This window comes from Lepisma saccharinum, chromosome 1, assembly GCF_977018435.1.
Source record: "Lepisma saccharinum chromosome 1, izLepSacc3.1, whole genome shotgun sequence".
Lineage (NCBI taxonomy): Eukaryota > Metazoa > Arthropoda > Insecta > Zygentoma > Lepismatidae > Lepisma > Lepisma saccharinum.
In genome coordinates, this window is record NC_139229.1 from 123259791 (window position 1) to 123283382 (window position 23592).

Sequence of the window (23592 nt, forward strand, 5' to 3'; positions counted from 1 at the left end):
AATTAATATCGGGCGTCCTTTCTGGATCACCCTGTATAAGTGCAGAAATATGTGCTGGTTGGTTGCCTAACCTTGCCACCTAAGTTGCATTGCATATCGAACATTTCAGTATCCACAAAGACGAACGCCAAATATGAAAGTTACGTTGCATGGAATAAAGGAAAAATGTTAAAAACACATCTGTTTTAAAAAATATTGAACATTTCCCAGAGGAACATTACCAATGCCAAACAGACCAATCACGAGTAAAATAAACGCACCGCCAATGTCGTTCATAGAAGGAGAACGAAGAGGCTCCATATTGTCGAGTGCGTAATTTAGAGGAAAAGCTAATTTCCAGGGGTGATGAAGAAGAATATCCTCTTCCCACTTCACTATCATTCCAGAATCCCTCCGAGGTCCCAAAAACTCATTGAAACTCATAAGCACAAATTAGTATGGTGGATATGAGAAGTGCCCAGACAGTAAGAAGACGTAGTAGAAAGTATCTTGATTGAGATGTTCCTACTCCTGTCATAATCCTAATAGAGTTCAAGAAGTGATAGCTATACACGCGAATTGAGTCCTCTACTTCCAAGGGATCTCCATGTCGTTCAAACTTAGAAAATATCTTAAATATTACTAACAACAACAATGCATACATGACAACAATTAACCAGGTTAGAGCCTCAAATGGAGAAAATATACTCCATATATAAACAAATCTTCGAGGCTTTGGGGTTAGAAAAGTTACACCAGAGGATGAACAAAATACACTAACATCAAAATACATGTCAATCTCTTGAGAGATATAGTCTGCAGGAAGTGCTGCTTGATATTTTAGACTCTTAAGTTTCCAAAAGTAAGTGTGATTACCAGCATCATCTATAGGGTATCCCCAATCATAGTAAGTAACTTCTGGAATCCAAGTGAAGTTGAGCTTTCTTGAGAACTCTAGCAAGACTTTATAATCTGTCCCGTCGTAGCTATCCTCAGTAACTATGGTGGCAGGGCTGTAAATCATTAGAAGTAAATTCATTGAGATCCCATTCAAATTCGAAAACTTATCTTTTTTGAAATCAACCCTTTCACTGAGTAAACCGTTCTTCCATGTGGTCGTTAATTCAAGCGCTTTTGGCTTCAAATTATCCCGTGTATCATATGTCATGATGTTGTATTCGCCACATTCAGAACAACACTCTACTGGTGTAATTGCAACAACATAAGGAAAAAATCGGATCCATTCTCCCTCTAGAAGGGAGTGTAATTGAACTATGTCATTATGATGCACCACAATATATTTATTTTTGCTTCTTACGATAGCTTCTGTTACTGCATCATACAGGGTAGAAAATGTATCCGATACATTCCTAGGTGCTAGAATAAAACTTGAACAGCCTAGATTAAGGCTTTGGAGAAACAATTCCTTTCTTAAATCAGTTATATAAATAACAGTTATGTTTCTATCAATAAGTGGATGAATTTTGATATCCTCTCGCTGATTGTCTTGTACTTTCATGAATATCACCACACATGAATTATTCTGAAACATATCGATACCAATTTGATTGAATAACATCCCCTGTGAATCTCTTCTCTCTACAACATTGAGGGTAGCTCTAGAAGATACGACGACACTGAAGATGAAAACTTCAAGCAGCAATACCTTCATGATGAGACAATTCAGTTTCTACAGAAGAAAAATAGTTTTGATTTTTACATAGTATCTATGACTTCTGAACAAGATCTTATGTTACATTCATCCATAGCTGCTAATAGTTTTTCTTGCATTACATTAACTCTACAATTTTACAGCAAAATTAAGTGTAATATGGTGTGGTATTAATACACATAGACCCATGCCTGCAAATATGCTGTCTCATCACTGGATTGAAAAATAGGACTATGTAAATGGAATTATATTCAATTGGTTAATTAACGGAGAATACACAAGTGTACATGTTGTTAAAAAGCGTATCAGAAAGGTGATCCACGATCATATTCTTCCAATTTTAAACAACTAGCTTTACACACATTAATTATAATTACATTAACAATAAAAATATTGTTATTCCATTTAACTTTGTTAAGTAAATGTGTGTGTGTTATATTAATAGACTTTCAAAATCATCAAGTAATGTACTGTTTTGACCAATTTTGAGATGTTTCATTTTAAATTTTATTACACATCATTATTACATCATTTTGTGTAAATGTTTACTAAACCAACGTGGAGGAAATGGTTGGGCCCATTAAACCCTCCTCTCACATACGGCCAAGCATACTAATCAGAATTTGCCACATGCGGAGACCATATTTTTATTTCCTTATAAACGGTTTTATCTTTATCCTGAACAGGCGAAGAGAGGTAACAAGGTTTAATCAAAACGTTGTCTCATTTGTAATTTATTCCACAAAATATTGATATGAATTATTTCTGACACAGTAAAAAAAACATTATAATTCAGTTTGTTGTTGTCAAAAATATAATTACAGAGAAAATTAATGAGGGCAATGCCACGTCGAAGTTCTCAATTTATCAAGAAAAGTTATCATATTTGTGATTAATTTTGAAGTTTTTGTTTGTCTGTATGATATTCCCAAGCATGTAGAATGAAAATATTTTACAGTCATTGATAATAACTCCAAATTTGATATAATTAGGATCGATAATTTATAAAGAAAATCGAGAACTTGTATAGCATAACAATTTAATACAAAAGTAATTTATTTATCAATCATAGTTTATGTGAATTCTTTTGTTTATCTTAGCTATTAACGATCAAAATCCAAAAGAAGAAAGTTTATCAGAAAATGTCACCGAAATGTCACAATCAAAACATGATATAACTACCGATATTTTCTTAATTAATTTCCTTTCTGCTGTTGATGGAGACTTATTTTTCAAATGAAACATTTGCTAAAGCAGCCGCTTACTATGTTACTTACGTGTTGGCAGAACAAAACAGGTGGACAAAGTATGATATACGCATCAATACGTCTGTTGTTGGAGGGTATTATTTGAAGTAGGCTACACTGAATTCGTTCAGGCAAAATTCTAGTTTTATATTCTTCCACTGAAAAAGTCGATTCGATTGTGTCAGGTTTCGTTCAACAAATTATATATTGCATGTTTGTACGGTTTCCACAAATGTGTATTGATCGGAGGCTGTTTTATAATTCCTCGTTATCACAATTGTTCTTCAGAGGAAATATAGAGTCACTCGGGGGAACATGCCAATATTTTTTAAAGTTTGCCGCTAATTATCATCACTAAATATAGAATTATTCCAAAGATAAATATTTAAAATTACACCTACAGGTTTCATTATAGATAACTGTACAATACCTCATCTTAAATTTCATAGCAACAGAACTATAGACAAATAAACAGAACATCATCATTCCGGGCGAATTACCCCGTGTTCCGGGTAAGAAGCCCACTTAATAAATGGTAAAATGGCCAGTGCAATGCAATGTACAACTTGAACTTTCTTTTACTTTACTTTTTTGTCTTTAATCCTTGCGGGTGAGAAGGTTTGTTAATAATTGAATCTATTAGTAGACCTGAAGGTTTTGAACACTAGAAACAGGCCAAATCGTTCTTGAACGAAAATCCACATCAGTTAGCATTTAATCTTGTCGTTTTCGCTTGGAAATAATAGTTGGAATAGGTAATAGTTCTTCAATGGTATCTCTGTTTCCTAGTCTCTCGGAGACCTTGTGCGTCTCCTACAAGCGTCTCCTCAACCTTCAGCTTTACTAACACTGGGGGGTCCATTAAATGATAAACTTTCGATCTCGACACCGAAGTTCCGGTTTCGAATTCCAATCTGGTCATGTGTGTTTTTGTAGGTGTTCCTTTATCAAATTCATTTAATCATCAATCATCCTCATCGATGTGTAGGTTCAAGCCCCTCCGGTGGCAGAAATTTTTCGTAAGTTTTAGGGATATCCCACCACTTCGTGAAAAACGGAATAATTCAGTTTGGATTTAACAATGGGGGAGGGGAAATATTAAATTACAAAATCTCCATTTCAACGAACCGAGAAGTGGAGAAAAATTGGATAATTCTTATAAACATTAAAATTACATTCATGTTTTTAGTGATATAATCGCAGGTAAAATCAAAGATATTACGTGGAAGTTTTTTCTAGCTCTGAACTCAGCCAAAATGCTTTTCGCACCGATCTAATACATTCTCTAATACATTTCAAAATGTTAATGAATATTTCAAGTCGATAATTTGATCAATGCATCAATTCTTGACGCTGAGACGATATTTTCTGCAACTACCTCTTCTCTCCTCTAGTCTCTAGTCCCTTCTGTTCTTCTCTTCTCCTTATTCTCTCCCCTCTTTTATTTCTCTGCTTTTACCTCATATCGCCTTCCCTACTTTTCTCGGATCTTCTCTCCATCCCATTCTTCTCCACTTGTCTTATATCCCCTCCTGTCTTCGATTTACGACTCCACTGCACTCTTCTCCTCTTCTTTTCGTTCTTCTCTTTCTCTCTCTTTTACTCTACTCTCCACTCCTCTTCTCGTCTCCTCTTCTCTTCTCCAAACTCCTCTTCTCTCATCTCCTTTCCTCCTCGTATCTCCTCTTGCTCCATTTTCCTCATCTCTCCTCGAATATTTTTTGCTATCTTCTCATTACCTCTCCTATCCATTTCTTCCTCTATTTTCTTCCCTTCTTTACCTTTCCTCTTCCCCTTTCTTTGTTCTCCTCTCTTTTGTCCCCGTCCGTTTCCTCTCTCCTCATTTCTTTGTGTAGACTCATCAGCAATGAAGTACTAGAATTTCGATTTTCTTTCTTTCATAAATTATTTCTCATTTGCTACAAATGTAATACTGATATTTTTTCTAGTTTTATTCAATAATAGTTAGATTTATTTCTTTCGCGTATTTCATAGATATATATTGTGCATGTGGCAACCCTGAAATTGAGCCTAACTCTACACGCAACCCACCAACGCTTTGTGTAAATTTGGTTGCCTAGTTTTAAATGTCGTTGTCCTAAGAATTTTGCGAGACACTGTACAGAGAATCTAATCAGATTGATTGATTGATTGATTTAGTTTATTTTACTTCGCGTTTTGTGCCTCTTGGTTAATTTGCGAAGATGGGGATGAGTGATGAAATGATGAAATTGATGAATGGTCACAAACAACCAAGCCCGACCGGGATTCGAACCCGGGACCCTTGGCGTCGTAGCGCAGTGTGCTAACCACTCGGCCACAGGGTCGGGCGAGAATCTAATCAGAACTGAAAGTACGTATAATTCATGTGCTGAGCCTTTAGCACGCACTCACGTAGATTATTATGGAGTTAATTAGCTTAATTTTAATGGTAATATTTTCGCCGTAACTGACTCAAGTTTAAATTCACTTCACTACACAATTGGTAATGATAATTATAATAATAATTTGATAATGATTTTGACGACGATGCTGAAGTATAACAATTTCTGGAAGTTCTTAGTTCAAACAAACCCTCTCCCAGTTGCGAGTTCTAAAATGCAAATCAGAGTCCATATTCGAAGGCAATTTAATAGCAATTGCACCAAGCCAAGAAAAAGTATTATCATGAAGTCAATTTCTAAGTGGTCATGTCTCCATATTCTTCCACCTGTTCCTTTTCTTCTTCTGGCTTTGTAGTCCGGCATAAACTTCATTCTTGTGACGTATTTTCTTCCATTTTGATTAGCTCTTACGCGGACCATCTCCTTGAGGTCGCAAGTGCCATCTCTTCTGCCCTTGAATCGGTTCCTGAACTCTTGTCCTTCTAGTCATCATCCCATGCTTAACTCTTCCGTCTGGTTCATGTCCAAACAATCTTTGTGCCTTCAGAAACTATGAAACAAGTTCGTGTCCTTTTCTTCATTATCTGCCAACCTTCATCGATCGCATTACATTCTTAATATTTTTATAGTTTGTTTTCTGAGATTCAAGCTACTTTTTGTACTCCGATATGAGTTACAGGTTATATTGAAAGAGAAAAAAACTTGTTAAAATTGTGACGAGAATGGGACCAGGTTCTTCGAGACTCTTTGAGGGAAGACCGAGAACATTTGCTTGAATTTTCTTTTAAGTCTACTTTACGTACAGAAATGCTACTTGGAACACCAGACTTACAGTTTAAAGCAGGATCCGAAGCACAACGTAACTGCACCGGGTATCGAACCCGTGACCCTTTTTTTATTTTGATTGATTGAAGTAAATAAAAATTCTGCGTGCGTCAGCACTTAGGTTATTTGCATCCGTCATATTATACGGGGTGCAGCTTCTTACCATAACTAAAATTGACACATGTCACCGATGACTGAAATCTCCTTACCGAGGTTAAAAGCTGAGGCTGTAAAGAGGCACTCAGCACACATAAGGACAAAACACAGGACAACACACAGCCCTGTAGAGCATTATATTGAATGTAGATCCAGACGCCAGAGCCTCGTTGGCATGCAGCATTGCAATTACTGGGGTGTACTTCAACAAAGTGAGTTTGGCTTTTGGGGGCATACTGCGAGAAAACACCTCATACATCTCCGGTGGCACTTTGTTTACAATGGAACGACGTTATCACTACGCCACCGGGACGCCTCACGCATGTATTGATTTGATAATTATGTTTACATAATATTGATTACACAATTAGGTTTTCCGACGATTCGATTTCGCCGACTCGCTGCACATGTTGTTTATACTACGTATTTCGAGATTCAGATGATTCGAGACTGAGATGTTTATAAATCAAGACGAGACCGAGAGCAACAATCCGAGAACGAGACAGACATTTGCAACTCGAGAGGAGACCAAGACTCTGCCAAGTCTGGTCTCATCTCGTTATGTCATCTTAAGCTTCTTCCGATATTATGCAGTGGATAGATATTTTAGAAAAATTTTTACTAGCAACCTAAATTAACCATGTATTACAGGAAATAAACAAGCCCTATGAGTTTTGAATTTTGATGAAGGTCCATACAAGTTAATTTTGGTTCTTCGGAAAAACCGCGAAAGTGAAATTTTCGCGTTTATTCCGTTTCGCGGTTATTCCATTACAAATAAAGAACTTGGTTTTGTTGTTGCCCTTTTTTTTTCGTTATGCGAGCATCGTTGAATGAAACAACCAGGACGGGAATTTCTTTACCTTGAAATTTGGACTCGCAATGTGAAGGCTTGCTTTTGCGTGAACAAAGGCTAGCGGTTTGCCTTGATGGAATGTGCCACGCCTTTCAAACGTGGAAGCAGATGCCTTTTCTTTTTTGTTCTGTGGCGGATCTTAGACTTCCCTGCCATTTCATGGCATGTGGTGCGCTAAAATGATAGCCATAGATGGACAGCCTGGTAGTTAACAACCAAGGTCAATAGCGAAAACAAAAAGACCTAGAGCATGGAATAGCCCTTCATTTATTACATTTACACTTGTTGGTCATTGAAAATTACTCTCTACATCAGCAATAAAATACGTGAAGGGACCATTTCAATGCATCTTGCGCTTTCTCTTTAAATAAAAATAACGCAGTGTTACCAAGTGGAAATGTGTATTTGAATTAATACACCAGATGCGGATATTTACAGTACAATCTCGATCTTAGCAAGGATGCGGCAGTACTTAGTGGCGCCTTTTGAAATGACCCCTAGGGCAAGAAAATAAAAATAAATAAATAAATAAAAATCGACCGCCTCTCACAATATAGTTCGGTGATGCCCAACGCTAACTATTCTCGTTGTTCAAACTATAAGATTGTGGAATATGTAGAATAATTTCTATTCTCTCTATTCTGTTAGAATTTGTGGGTTAGACATTGGGAGAGTTGATTTATTTTCTGTGTGTGTGTGTGTGTATGTATGTATGTATATATATATATATATATATCAAGTAGCAAACGCTTTCCTTTGCCAACTGGTTGAAAATACCAAAAAATTACAACAGTTGAAATTGTTTTATTATGTAAAACCTTTTGTCTAGTTTTTTTTAATTAATATAAGTCCATTAGATTTCACACTTATATACTTATCTTGGATTCTTGTTTTACTTTTATTTCGTATAGATTGTTAATTGTCTCTTGAAAGAGAGAGGTGGAGAAAGAGAGAGAGAAAGCATTTAATACTCACAAACACAGAGAGGCAGAATTTATTCTTCGTGCTATTGTCTGCTTTTAATATTATCATTAGTAAAGTATATTTGAAATCAAAACTAGTTGCTTATCTTTGTTTTGTTTTAACAGAAACTCCCCCTACCCCGAGATTTTTGGTGGGGTGATTTTTTACAAGAATGATGGTGCGGGGAAAATCCCATCGTCCCACCATGATTTCTCACTCTTTTTGTGTTAACCCCTTCAATTCAGGAGAATAAAAATTCTAGATTTTATGTACATATTTACTATACGAATAAAGTATGCACCAGTGAAACAGAAAGTAAAATTCGTGTGGGTATTAATATGTCTGACAAATTTACAATTCATGATGGGTTAAAACAAGGAGATGCATTATCTCCATTGCTCTTTAATTTTGCCTTAGAATATGCTGTTAGGAAGGTAAAAGAAACTAAAGAAGGACTAAAATTAAATGGTGTGACTCAGTTGTTAGCATATGCAGATGATGTAGACTTACTGGGGGATGATGTGAATACAATTAAGAATAATGCTAAAATATTTTTCAAAACTGCTAAAGAGATAGGTTTGGAAGTTAACAAAGAGAAAACTAAATATATGCTTACAGGCCGAAACCAAGTGTTATGTAATAATCAAAATCTAATTATTGATAACAACTCGTTTGAACCAGTTTCCAAATTCAAATACTTAGGAGTAATATTAACAAATGAAAATTATATTAAAGAGGAAATAAAAAGTAGGCTTAATTCAGGAAATGCATGTTACTTCTCTCTTCATAAACTTTTGTCTTCTCGTTTAATATCTAAGAAACTAAAAGTTAAAATATACAAAACAGTAATTTTGCCTGTAGTATTATATGGATGTGAAACTTGGTCCCTTACATTGAAAGAGGAACATAAATTAAGAGTATTTGAAAATAAGATCCTTAGGAAAATATTTGGACCTAAAAGGGATGAGGAGACAGGTGAGTGGAGAAGGTTACATAATTTAGAACTACATAATTTGTATTCATGTCCAGATATTATTAGAATAATTAAATCAAGAAGACTTAGGTGGGCAGGCCATGTGGCACGAATGGGAGAGGAACGAGGAGTTTACAGGATTCTTGTTGGGAAACCTGATGGTAAGAGACCTGTAGGAAGGCCAAGACGAAGATGGAGGGACAACGTTGAGATGGACCTAAGGGAAATCGGTAGGGATGGAAAAGAGTATATAGAACTTGCTCAAAATAGGGAAACATGGAAGGCCTGTGTTGCTGCAGCCATGAACCTTCGGGTTTAAGAAGGCTAGAGAGTTAGTTAGTTAGTTAGTTTACTATACGAATATATCGAAGAATTAATGTTAGGAACATATCAATGCATATTAACCATATTATTATAAATTTTGATTGTGTACGTCAATGATTATAAGCGTATAAATTCAATTATTAATACGAAAATTTGTCACTTTTCCCACAATTTCATATAGGCAATAGTTTGTCTACTGTTAACAAACATCCTCAACATATGTTCATATTCAGGCACAGTGCATTAATTGAAGAAGGTGTGTTTTGAAGACTATGCATTGCAAACAAAGCAAGAATTAAACGTGATATGTAGTTTATATGCGAAACGTATAACCATTAACCCAAACCTGCAATGTTTCTGCATTGCTTAAAAGGCAGAAGAAGGTTGGTGAGCCATTGTTAATCTGTCACTGGAATTTAAAGGCAGACTTAAATTATTTGGTATTCCTTTTAAAGTTCAGACTGTTTTGGAATTTATATTGATCAATTAGCATTCCATAGGCTTAATATTGCGTTGTTGATCGCAGGAACAATGTTAATCCTCTACCGATGCAATTCAATGTTTGATGTGAAACTTAACAATTAGTAAGTGACCTTGCCACTTGTTTACTCAATGTAGTTCAGTTAGAAATACTTATATCTTCAGTTACACGCTCTCAACTCATAACGATTAAGTTATACAATGGTGAGTACTGAAGAGATTATTGAAATACATTCGACTACTTATTGATTATTCGATTAAAACTAATAAAGTTGTGCTTGAAGGGCGTTATCTACCACGGCGAATTCTCGTTTATTTTACTGCCTACCTAAGAGATTTATCGATTTTTATCAAAATCGTTACAACTAGCACTATAATTAATTTTTAATGAATCGGTATCACGATTATCCCGCTTTTCCATATAAATATGCTGTATCATTTTGTATTGCTTATATTTTCTTACGATTTGCTTTGAAACACTTTTCTAGCAGCAGATAAACTTTTATAGTGGCTATGCTAACCCAACTTTGTGACAAACAAAGAGGTTAGGGGTTAGAATTGGTCAACCCAGTTATTCCAAATAAGGCAATAGTAGTAGACCCTGGAGTCTGTGGAGCAAGGCCGCGCATAACAGAACAGAAGGGGGTATCTACACCCACTGACCTTCTTGCGAGTTCATTGGTCAGGTTCTCAGAGCGATCGCATTGCGCAGAGACTTGTATTAGTTCGCTCGCTCAAGATTTAACTGGACAGAGTATACATACCGGCTCGGTGGCCGTACCCTTTCAGTTATCACCACCTGATGGCGCAGTGGTAGCGTCGTCGCCTTGTAATCAAGGTCCCGGGTTCGATCCCCGGTGGAGGCACATAGTGTTTCGGATCCCCCTTTAAACTATAGGTCCAGTCCCGATTAGCCTTACTGTGTATAAAGTGGACTTAAAACACCAAATCAATCAATCGATATCACCACCGAAATTCCCGAGTTTGAGTCCTGGCTTCAGCATGGGTGTTCTTTGTGAGAGTCCCTTCATCAATTTCATCTGATCGTCACTCATCCTCATCGTCGCGATTGGCCAAAAGTGGCATTAAAGCAACGTAAAATAACGAAAATACAAATTACAAATATTAGAACAAATTAACTCAAAACAGCCTTGCTGATGGTGTAGCGTTAACGTCGTCGCCTTGTATTTTTGTGCACACAAAGCTAATCGGGAGTGGACCTACAGATTAAAGTGGAATCCGACTGTGCCTTCACCGGGTATCGAACCAAGGAGCCCTTGTTTACTAGACGACGACGTTAGCATCTGTGCATTCAAACACACAAGCAATTAGCTACCAATTTTTATCGGAAGAAGTAGGAGTATTCTGAAGAAAAAACAAATGACGGCAATCATTTCAATCGATTTCCTTTATTGGCGGCGAAACCAGTCGAACCACTTTTCCGGACTCTTTCACACCACTCGTAGAATAACTGTTCCCGAACCGCACAAGTGGCGACGTGCAGTCACGCGGGTAGCGCGAAACCTCCCCACCTCCTCCTCAGCCACGCCCTTGCACCAAGGTTAGTAGCCCTGAATGAAGGCCGCAGATCGACCTTGCACTTGTTGCGGCACTCTCGTCATAGAGAGGAATTAAGGAAGGAGGGTTTTTTGTTTCCAAAAAGCGATAAGCAATCCCGTGCTGTTTTTGATCTAATCTCCAGCACTACTGTCGTCAATCAACAAGCAAAAAGCAGGTATAACAGTGCATTGAAAAGAGTGCCTTCAAAGATTAGTATAATAAAGAAGATAAGATAATCTACAGATAGGAAGGAAGTCAAGAGTTAGATAGGCATGACACACCCACAAGCACGACCGGTAGTAGATACCGTTATCACAATTCTAGACCACGCAATTGACCAAGAAGCACCTCTCAAAGAAGAGTCTACACAATGTCAATGAGATTAGGAGTGTCTAGATAATAAGAGGAATACTAGATATAAGACCTTCTTAAACATCAACCCTTTCTTTTTCAATCTCCTTCTACCTTTACTCTAACACCTATTAATATCCTGCTAACTAATCTTGAATACCTGATCTACCTTATCCTTTCCTGACGCCCTAGAAATCCCAATTCCCTGCTCCCGATTAAACAAACGAAAGTTACTCCATAATCAAACTCGGGAAACTCACAACTACATAACCTTCCTTTTCTGACGATTCCAGGAACTTATATTTCCTGAATTCCCAGAAAATCCTTATCAAACTTCTACTTTTCTGCAACCCTTATAGATCTATCAAAATTCCTTTCCCTCTTTACTTTATAAAAAGGTAAAGGTAGAGTGCTCCCCTGTGCTTAGCACCACGCCATGAAGGCGTATAGGGGGTGTGGGGGTAACGCCCCACACTTTCTTAATCCGGTCGTGAGTGGGGGTGATGTGAGCAACATCACGCCCCTGACCGCCTTTACCCCCCAGGGTTTCCCCCAGGTACCCATGTTATTCGACGCTGGGTGGGCGCCGGGACCGCTTCCAACGTTAGAAAATATTTGAACCGGCCGGGATCGAACCCGGGACCTTGAGCATGGTCTCTTTACTTTACAGATATACTTTTTTAAATTAATCTATCTTATAAATATTATATTTTCTTTATATGTATCTCTTAAGTACATTTATATTGTAAAACCTAATATCTGGATTTGTCCCGGACACTGGAACAACTTCAGACACAAACAAATAATCCATATCACCATGTATGGTAAAAGAATCAACCTTTGTAAATCAAAATGAAATAAATAAAAACCCAAGAAAGACAGGGGGAACAAAATTCCGAGGATTCAGACGCCCTGGTTTTGATTTAAGGACACGTGCAGGATGATAAGACAATACCCTTGAATGTATGCGGGTGGAGGTTGGGCATCTTTCGGGGTTCCTCCCCTTTTTGTCCATTCATCAATTTCATCACATCATCACTCATCCCCATCTTCGCAAATTAGCCAAAGGTGGCACAACAAGCGAAGTAAAATAAAGCAAATCAATCAATCACTACACTACGGAGGCCGATGTGTAAAGTATCCTTGCAACTGGTCACCACGATTTTGACGAAACGTTGCTCTAATTCAAGGCTTTTGCACGCTGTACCGTTGGCGCGACTGGAAACGGTCATTCTGTCTCTTCCACATCCAGAAGAAGCAACTCGAGCTCACACATGTCCACTAGTCGCTGTGATTAGTTAAAAATACCTACAAAATATCCACTGCAAGAATCTGCACTCTCCTTTTCCCTTTCATACCTGGACGCCCTCAGGGTTGCCAACTGTAGTTAGAAATAGGTAATTTTGCCCGATTTGTATTGGCGAAGAAATTAATGAAAACAACAAGCAATTTTTAATGCTTCTTTGGGAAATCTATGGCGACTAATGTGGAGAATGCACATGATACGTATTATCATCACAATTTTATATAAACGTCTGCATAGGCTGGCCTAGCCAGCTCGGTGGCTCCCCGCGTTGAACGGTTTAGTTACGATCTCGACATGGAAGGTCCCAGGTTCGAGCCCTGCTCTGGGAATAGGGTGTTCTTTTTTTAATGATTTTTTAACAATTTCATCTCATCATCATTCTTCAGCGTAGCGATTAGCTAAAAGTGGAAGAAAAGCGACGCACATGGTAACAAAAATACAAAAAAAGAAACATACTTCCTGTCTCAAATTTGCCACCGTTTTAATACTGTAGTTTTATATTTATTTGTAAAACACTTTAATATGACCGTATGTATTACTAATTATCTCTTTCTTATCACTCCCGCTGTTCCTATCCACTCGCCATCGGTATTTCTTTCCGGAACCAGCTGGGCTAAGCTTCCATTCGGATTTATAAGGAAGCGCGTGGTCCAATGGGCCACGTTTTGGGGTCTGTCTCTAGATAGCTAGACGATAATGGGATACTAGTTGAAGAAGGAAGATCAGCCCTGGAGGTGAGTCTTTGATTGGACGCCACCACGTCTGGTTTTTTTTTTATATCAAACGATGTCGTTATCTTACATTTTAGTGCTTTATAGTGATTACCGCAACGTGCTGTGATCCACGAAAAGGCATCATCATCATTCATTTGTAGGATCTTCTTTCTCGAAGACTATATTAGCGAGTTGAAAGAATTGGTGGTAGTTAATGCAACAAATTTAGGATAAGATATATTTCTAAATGTGAAGCACACAATACAAAATAACCAACGACTGGTAAGCTCAATAAATATAGGGTAGAATATTAGGATATATCGGTGGTATTGTTGGAGGTGAATGAAAGTTAAGTAATATAACATATAGCTACATTTTATTAACTTTTATAAATGCATAACAATATGAGAGGAATAAAGTTACTGCTTAAATAGTTCCTGGAGCTGGAGCAGTATTAATGTGAGTGCTGCCAATAATATGCCCTGGAAGGGGGGCGGTGTGGACAGCGCCTCTGGTGGCAGCCACGTAGCTAAAATTGGAAAAATAGCGTAACATCAATATGCATTCAGAACTTAAATTTACGTTCTTATTAATTTATTCAAGGGAAGAGAGTTATATGAAATAAACTAAGATACGTGCTATGTATAATGTCGACAACATCATGAAAATAATTTTAAAAAGTTCTATGTAACTATCAAACACAAACTGAAACCTAAAATAGTTCTTCTTTAATTTTCCCAAACTTATAAGAATTATACAGTAGAAGGCAAAGAAAAGTTTAAATACTTTATAAATATCTTCTTTAAAAATATACATACATACTTACTGGTATTTTATAATAAACAGAACATATTCTGTTACATAATTATTCACAGAATTTAGCACCAGCTAACCACAAGTGACCCAAATAAAAACCGTTCAAATCTACAACTTAGAGAAGGTTTTTTTTTCAGCGAGACATGAGTTTAGATAAATTTTACTTGGTGAAAAAGTTTCCAACTGTGTCCCTGCTTTGATTTCACCAAGCCTCTAATGAAATGGGGACCTGGATGCAACCCTTGTGGAAAAGACGGTGCTGAGCACATCTGGTGCTGATTACATCACTTCCAAACCAACTTCACTGGCTTGTTTCAATATGGAGGAAAATGCTTTACCTTTCTAACAAATATGTATGTTTGTAACATGTATCAGTAAATGCTTTCAAGATGGTAGTAATTTTAAGTTGAAATAAATTTTCACTAATTTGAGAAAAACACCATCGTACGTACTAAATTCAGAAAAATAAATTGAACATGAACAATGAGAAAGAGTATGAAGACATTTAAGATAATGCTTTGTGATGCTATATATTCCAAATATAATTATGAATGCAGGAATTAAAATGCTGTATTTTGTTACTTTTGTTACTTTGGTTACACCGACAAGTCAAAAAGAAAGAAAAAAAAACCTTTCATCGAATATACCAAGGGTGAATATCTTTCTACCAGGAAATGACTTTGGGCCATCCATCAGAATAAAAGGTGTTAATTTGAGAATGTTTTTCGTGAATGACAATTTCAATTAATAAATAAAAATAATAAGCCAGAACATTTTACTTTCACTTATATGTCTATCTTGTTTCCCCTTCTGTCTTTACTCTTTGTAAAAACAAACTGCTCTAGGGAATGTAAGGAATGCAATGGAATAACTTACCTAGCACCGATGGGGGCGACGGCGATTGGGGCAGCAATTTGGGCAGCAGCGATTGGGGCGGCCAGAGGAGCGGCTCCCCAGCTGTAGCCGATGGCTGCTGGAGAGGACAAGAGGATCTGGGCAGAGGCCACGGCCAGGATGGCGAGGAGAGCAATCACGTACTGGAAATAAAAACACGAAGAAAGAAGTAATTGATTGATTGATTGATTTGTTTTATTTTACTTCGCCTTTTCTGCCACTTTTGGCTAATTTACAAAGATGGGGATGAGTGATGAAATGATAAAATTGATGAATGGTCATTCACAAACAACCAAGCCCGAGCGGGATTCGAACCCGGGACCACAAACCTATAATGAATTGACGCCTTGTTTTACCTTACGCAACTGAAACATTTCCAAATTTCAAGTTCCATTGAGGTTTTTGATACAATAAAATAAAATTTTGCAAAAGTAAACAAAATCTTAGTTCCCTCATTTTGTATATTTTATTGTATTTTGTAGCATATTATACTCGATAGCTTAATTGGAGAAACATTCAACTTTGTTTATCCTTGTAAACTAGGTGTCGTCAAAATGCAAATTTTAAAATATGTTATTATTAATCGAATAATTTTCCTACACTTTACGATCTCTGTCATTTCGTACATCTATACCTACACGTCGATTAACAAATTCTTTCAAATGATTCCGTTTACACTTTCTACTTGAAAATGATTCGAAATTAGATTCATGTTATAGCTCTTTCCCAGTGTTACGGCGGGCGCTCTACATGCTGGCAAGGGAAGTGGGGAGCGGGGAAGCGACCAATCCAGCGCGGTAAGCCTGTAGAACGAGGTGAACGTGTAGTTGCTCCCCTCGACGTCGTAACTCTCGGCGCCACCGCTGTTGCCTCGTTGGTCTGCTGCGTATTCCCCTCTCCTCACTTCCCTTTCCAGAATATAGAGCGCCCGCCGTAAGAGTAGAAAGGACCTATAATATTATACTTATACATACGCGTATAAAGATTATACAAGTCACGTTTTACAACTGCAGTGCTTTTTTGAACATTGCACACTACTGATCTTTAACAATGAATTTTGCAAGGTAATATCATTGAATGTAGGCGTTCTTATGTACTTCTTGTTATTTTTCTTCAATTTTCTACTTCCAAGCTAATCTCGAGTGCATTCATCACCCTAGGACGAGTGATGAACTGATGAAATAAACCACTGGCTTCGTACCAAGCTACGCTAACCTGACTAGAGAAGATAGTCAGAACAGATTCCTGGGCGAGAAAGCATTACTGACGAGAGGACAGTACTGAATCTGAAATAATCGTGTTTTACAAGCCTGTGCTGGATTCGTGTTCGTATTTTGACAATTCTGCCACATGAAGCTAGTTCGATTGATCGAATTGTTGTTTTAAGTCCACTTTATGCACAGGTAGGCTAATCGGGACTGGACCTACAGTTTAAAGTGGGATCGAACCACTGTGCCTCCACCGGGTGGGTAGGTTCGCTCGAGACTGTCTCCTCTCCGCTCCTTTCTTTGCCCACAAAAGTACCACTCACCTTCATGGTGCTGTAGGAGCGTTTCTTGGTTCGCAGATAAACTGATGCAATACTCTGGGATTCTGTCTCCTTTTATATACGCTAGCGAAGACCAAAAAAATAATCGACCTTCAGAAGTAGACAATTTGTGTATATGTACTATATCGTCGTGTTGTGCATTGCATGTGCTAGCATACGCCCGATGGAAGTGCGACGAATTCGTCTAGGTTCATTTCAGAAGGGCAGGAAGTGATGGGTGTGGTCACTGTGTACTATATACGTTCAAAGTAACTTATTCTACAGAATACTTTAAAATACACTTCCTGTAATATTTATTAGTTAAACATATATTATAAATTCTGCAAATTCATGGAACAACGTTTGACAGTGAGTGTCACAAATAGCTTCCTATCATCGCTGTAACATATTTTTAAGAATAAGATCAAGACGCTTCATTCGTTCATTGATTGATTGATTAATATAACTATTGTTTAAATAATAAACAACAGCTGATATATTTCTACAGCATTATATTGCATGTAAGCCTAACATATTGTTGTAAGCCCGTTTTACCTGGGCTCTGAGGTCACAGGGAAGTTTCATTTAAACATTTAGGTAGAGCTTAATAATAACTGTTGGCTGAACCTGCTCCGTTAGGAGGGTAGAGATATGGAAAGTAGGTGTAAAAGGTTATTCACGCTTGTTCATACCTGGTAGATGTGTGTGATGTCTTGTCCTAATGCTTCTCGCAGACCGAATCGTGACAGTTCCAAGGTTCTATCCAGCGACCCTCAGTTCACCAAGCCGGGCGATCCCTTGCGCCTTGTAGCATGCTAGGCAGCGGTAACTCCGTGTTCCATCGTCGTAGTTAGCAGTGTAACGTGTTGTAAAGTAATCGGACTAGTTATCCATGTAGCGTCGATGAGTGTCAGAAATCAAAAGAGAGCTAGCTCCGGGTAGGAGCTTGCTTTTATCATTCTAGGCGTCGAAAGGTTGTTAAACCTTTCAAACGCGGTAGATCCTGTTTAGATCCACGCGTTTGCCTTTCCAGTTCCTGGTTTTTACGGAAGTTACAAGTTAGCGCATTCTTGGGATCACTCGCTGGTCGGACAAGTTCAGGAAATAAACAAGTGTGAATATTAACATGACGAGGTTTTCTCGGTTTAATGGTCTCCATATCTCTACAATATAGTAACTTGATAATGGTACCACGAGATAAAATGCAATGTGCTATAGAAGATACAAATGTAACTGCATATACATGGACGTAACTTGGAACTTAACTTTGGAGGGGCATGTACAAACTTGAGGCTCAACTTTGTGGGGGGGGGGGGGGGGCAGAGTCGGGAAGTTCTACATCCCAAAAAAATAGTGTCAGGATTATTTGCTAAATAACTGTTACATTTGCGAAATCATAAATATTATTAATTATTACTTGGCTCCTCAGGTCTTAAGATGTTAACAAAAGTATCCTCAACTTGTACATTTTAACAAACCTGCCCTCCTTGCCCCCGCCAAGTTACGCCTATGTGCATGTAATACAAATGCACTCTATACCATATTATATCAATGCATTGTTATATAATATAGAAATATTATCAAATTGAATGTTGAGAATAGGCTATTATTAAAGTTCATATATGTGGTATTATTATTATTTCCACTACAAATACAACCACATAATATAACCTCATATTACATCGTGTAAGAAAACAATGATTTTTTCTCTGCTTCTGTGTAGTAAGAGTTTTTTTTCTAATTCCGTGCCTCGAAAACTCAGCAAATGGCTGTTATTCTCCTTAATTTTTGCTATTGCCACCAGGACCTTGTTATTTGGAAATTGACCTACTTTCCATAAGGATTCATGGTATTATCCACTAAGATGTACAATTTTGTTACAAACTTTTTAGGATTAAAAGTGTTGTAATTTTGAACTTGCTTTGAACTATAATTCCTAATGAACATGTTTATCGGGAACTTCCACCACCTGTCTTCAAAATACACCAATAGATATGTCGAGTAAGGTGTTGAGAATTCTGAATTCAGAACTATGAACAGAAATCAAATCGATTTACATTATAATTTTGATAGATATTATTTTACATTGGATGAATGATGATTGACTGAAATAGATGATGGGACAAGCGCAATGACACATCCATGATTGAAACTTAGATAACTTCTTGCCTCGTAGCGCTTTACGTTAAACACGTGAAGCACACTTGTGCAAATTTGTTCTTTGAACTTGGCCCTCACTTACCTTTCAAGGAAGTTCGGCCTTGAACTTTCGTAAACAGTCAAGAATATAGTTTCTTGGGTGAGCAAGGCATTTTACACAGAGCAAGATGTGTGGAAGAAAAGCAGCAAACATGCTTCTCTCGTGCCTCAAGTGACCATGAACACGAACATAACAATTCAAGAAAAATGGACTGTTGGATGTTTAGCTTTTCATCTGCCAAACATAGAATTAACGAGCCAAAGTATTGACGAATAAATTATGTTTAATTTGGTGTGATTGGATTTCATATCTTGTAGATGAAATGTATTGTTATTAGCCTAAGGATGAAGTTTAAATTTCAGTAACTTTCTCTTCAGAGCGACATGCATTTTCTGGCCATGGTTTGTGAAGATTCTGCAACGCATGGCGGTGTTACTGAAAATATGAACTTACGTTTTCCTTCAACCACCTTTAAAAATACAAATTCAATCTTTCGATAAATGTTCTGAGATATACTCCACCTCAAAATATTTGATTTCATGCGTTTCCATAATGCAGGAAAACCTTTAAATTATCTTTATAGTCAAAGTCTAATTTTGTTTTAAGTACTTTATGCTCAATTAGGAGTGCCGTGAAGTAATTGGTTAGAGTTTGTAGTAAAAGTCACAGGTCTGTCGTAGAATCGATTCCCACCTCTAGCAAAATATATTTCACCTGAAGACGAGAGAGGGAGTGCTCTCTCGAAACATAGTGTTAGAATATGTATAGTTTAAAGCACTAGACATTGGATAATGTCCAATTAATATTGCATGCTAATGGTATTGATTGTTTATAAGAAGTGAAATAGTGTTGATAAATTTTGAAAATAAAAACATATATCAAATCGTTATATGTATGGAATTTAAAACAAGAAATATATTTGAGGTATCGAACACCTCGCCATACCAACGATGCATTTTGTGCAACTGGTCTAATGCAGGAAGCTCACTGATTTAATTCTACCAAATGAAAAGTTCAATTGCTATTAGAATCTTTAGCCTGAAAGCGACCCTGTATTTGGAGGAGTAATATTCCCAGATTCGAATCCCGGCCGGGCATGGATGTTCTTTGTGAGTGTCACCAATTTCATCACTCATCCTCATCGTCGCGAGTAGCCAAAAGTACCAAAAAGCGTCGCTAAATAACCAAAACCAAACCAAGTAGTGATACGAATGAGGAGGAAGAAACCACGCCCAACATTTCCGGTTCTTCTAATCGAACTGCCTTCCACTGCACTGTTTGGCTTGAGCGTCTCTAGTGAAGTTCATTGTCTTGCGAAGGTCGTTCCTCTTGTTTCCTGTCCGCTCCTTCAGTTCCTCCGTCTGCTGACAGAAGCTCACGAAGTTACATCATTCGATTCACTCCCGTATATTTCCTTATGAAGGTCAGGTTTCAAGCCCATAAATTCTATTTTTTTTAAAAAAAAAGTTCGTTGTTGACTGAAAGAAAAATGATGTGTCTGTTGTAATTAGGATTCAAGGCAAATGTGTGAAAATATACCATTAACATCATGAATTTTCTGTATGTTATTTTTTCACCAAATCTCCGAACCTCCTAAGTTCATTCATTGTTCCGCTTCACCAGGCCTATAGCCAGAATTTTATTTCGGGGTGAGGGGGGCTTTTTACTAATCAGCAGTTGCCTTATGAAGGCGAAAAGTGGAAGGGAGTACAATCCCTGATGTTCAATTTCTCAGGATATTACAACTTATTATACAACATATTTAATCAATATTTGTTGCACTCTTGGTTAATTTCAAGTCGAGCCGCTTTTTCTGGAACTTTTGGCTAATCGTAACGATGAGCATTAGTGTTCCTATTGTGAAATTGATGAAAGGACACCCACAAATACAACACTAACGAAACATTTCTTGACGTTTGCTCATTATAGTGTAAATTAACTTAACCTATCGAAATACTGAATTGTTTCATCACGTGCGTTATTTTGCCACTCTAGTGGAAACTTGACCAAAAGACAGAACCACATTACTTTGTCACTTGATTTGAAATGTGACCCAAGTACAATAAATAATAGGCCTACATCATTTTGCCACTCGTCTGGAAACTTGACCAAAAGTGCGACAAATATCACTTTATTTTGTCAGTTGACTGGAAATTTGATCAAAATTACAACAAATGCCACATTTTTTTTTGTTCGTGTACTGGAAGGATTATTTATCGCATTGTAATTTCTCCCAGAGACTATCAGAACTTAGTTTCAAGGTAGAGACGTTAATACCCTTCCCAGAAAGTTTCTACTACGATTAGAGACGGAAAAATAGAAATAATAGATCTAATGCTCATGCCATTTTGACAAGTATAAGCATGCGAATAGGAGGTCCGGACGACCACACCCAACGCTTCCTGCTCTACAAAATAGCACTAGTCGTATCCACACGGTTCCGTTCGGGTGTGTACCAGCACGTGAGAAAAAGATGATAGAAGCGATCACTGCCAAATCAAAGTCTTCCGAAGGCCGTTTCCTTTTTTACTTCCATTTGAGATATGTATATATACTTTGACCGAAGATCTGCTAGATAGATCACTTCGACTGCAGGAGCGAAGACAATCATCACACCACCATGAAGGTAGGTGAACTTGATTGAGTACCACCAATAGTTCAATTTGCATGTGGAGTGGACAGACGCAAGAGATGGTATTTCAGTTGAAATTTGAGTCTGCACTCTTGTCCCTGCACTACGAGCTATTTAGAATCTGGAGGTGCGAGAAAATACTAGTTTTCCAGCGATTGACTAATTGATTTGGATTATTTTTTACTTCAATTTTCTGTCACTTTTGGCTATTCGCGAAGATGAGAATGAGTGATGATCGCCGCAACCGAATTGCGCACACTTTAGATCCAGGATTGCGCACAAATCTCACTGACCTGTTTTGCGCACAGATTTTGATCGAACTTAGCCACTTTGATAGGTTTAAAGTCTGTTCGCAAAACTGTTTTTTTTTCTTTAGACAAGAAGAGAGAGAGAGAAATTTGAAATAAAATAGTAAATCATACCAATTTACTCAAACTCAAAAGTTAGGTTACGTTAGGTTAGGTTAGGTTAATGACTTCAAAACCACATGGAAGTCCACACACACACAAACATAAAACATAACACAACAGAAGTGAGAACGGCTTGAGAACATTTTACGTACACCTGACAACATCGCCTCATTTTTTGTGCGCAATCCTGTATATTGTGACAGCTTATCAACGGCTTATCAGATACCACTGATAAAACCGGAAAAGTATGCGCAATCCAGCTGTAGCCGTGATGATATGATGAACTTGATGAAGGAGACACAGTCCTGCTGTTATTTTATTTAAAATAGCTGCGCATTCTAGAAACATTGGAGGCACCTGTCAAATTTTATAAAAACTGCAATTTATTTAATTTATTTTATAATTTATCTTGTCTTCCGAAATGTGTTTTCAAACAATGTTACTTTTCTTCAAATGAATAATCGCAACATATCTTATTTGAGTTGTCAATACATGTTTCTCTGTTAATGATTTCTCTGTTGCTATTTAAGGAGGAGGGAAGAACACTTTTGTGTTTTTTTATTAATCTTGAGTCTGGAGGGGAGTGATTTTTGTGTATATATATCTTCCTGTTGTGCACCTTGTTACATTTGTACTTGGTACTGAATCTGAAGAAGACCTTGCTAGAAGGTGGAAACGTTACGTTTAGTTTATGTTTTAAAATAAAATAAATTTCTGTCTTGGTCAGAATATTGAGTTTTTCACTTTTGTCATAGAAACTTTCACAAATCATGAATGAAAATTTAAGTTTGGATATTACTTTTTAATAATTTCATTCACTTAATTATATGTCAGCTTAAAACAAACTTATATACATGTTTAGATATGACAGTTGAACAGTTTCATGACTAATCAATGAAAACCTATTTTCAGTACGCCGTTGTTCTTTTCGCCGTTTTGGCTGTGGCCTCTGCCCAAATTGTCCTCCAGACTGGTCCAGCCATCACAGCCTATAGCGTGGCTTCTCCTGTAGTAGCTGCAGCCCCTGCAGTTCTCTCAGCTCCTGCAGTTGTTGCTGCTCCAGCTGTTCGTGTTGCCGCGCCTGCAGTAGCCGTTCCAGCTGTTGGTGCAAGGTGAGTAACAGGAAGACAATTTATCATAGGACTGCAAACTTCTTTCCACACATTACGCCCTGAACCAGTGCGGATTAACATTCAGTTTACACAATAGCTAGAAAGAGGAATAGTAGTAGTTCGAATATTGATGAACTATCACAGACTGCAAAATTGAGTTATCGTTTCAAATGAACCTAAATCTGTGAAATGAAGAAATATGCATGAGAAA

General features: G+C 37.4%; 2 long non-coding RNA genes across 2 annotated transcripts; one reads left to right on the forward strand and one right to left on the reverse strand.

The window, feature by feature from the left end:
* Nucleotides 1-14145: 14145 nt before the first annotated feature.
* LOC145987769 (uncharacterized) lies at nucleotides 14146-17061 on the reverse strand. Its single transcript, XR_014441687.1, has 3 exons — nucleotides 17031-17061; nucleotides 15482-15642; nucleotides 14146-14318 (listed from the first exon to the last, which is right to left on the reverse strand). It is a non-coding gene; the product is annotated as an uncharacterized LOC145987769 (long non-coding RNA).
* A 4763-nt stretch (nucleotides 17062-21824) lies between these two features.
* On the forward strand, nucleotides 21825-23385 carry LOC145987774 (uncharacterized). The gene is made up of 2 exons (XR_014441688.1): nucleotides 21825-21853; nucleotides 23182-23385. It is a non-coding gene; the product is annotated as an uncharacterized LOC145987774 (long non-coding RNA).
* The last annotated feature ends 207 nt before the right edge of the window (nucleotides 23386-23592 follow it).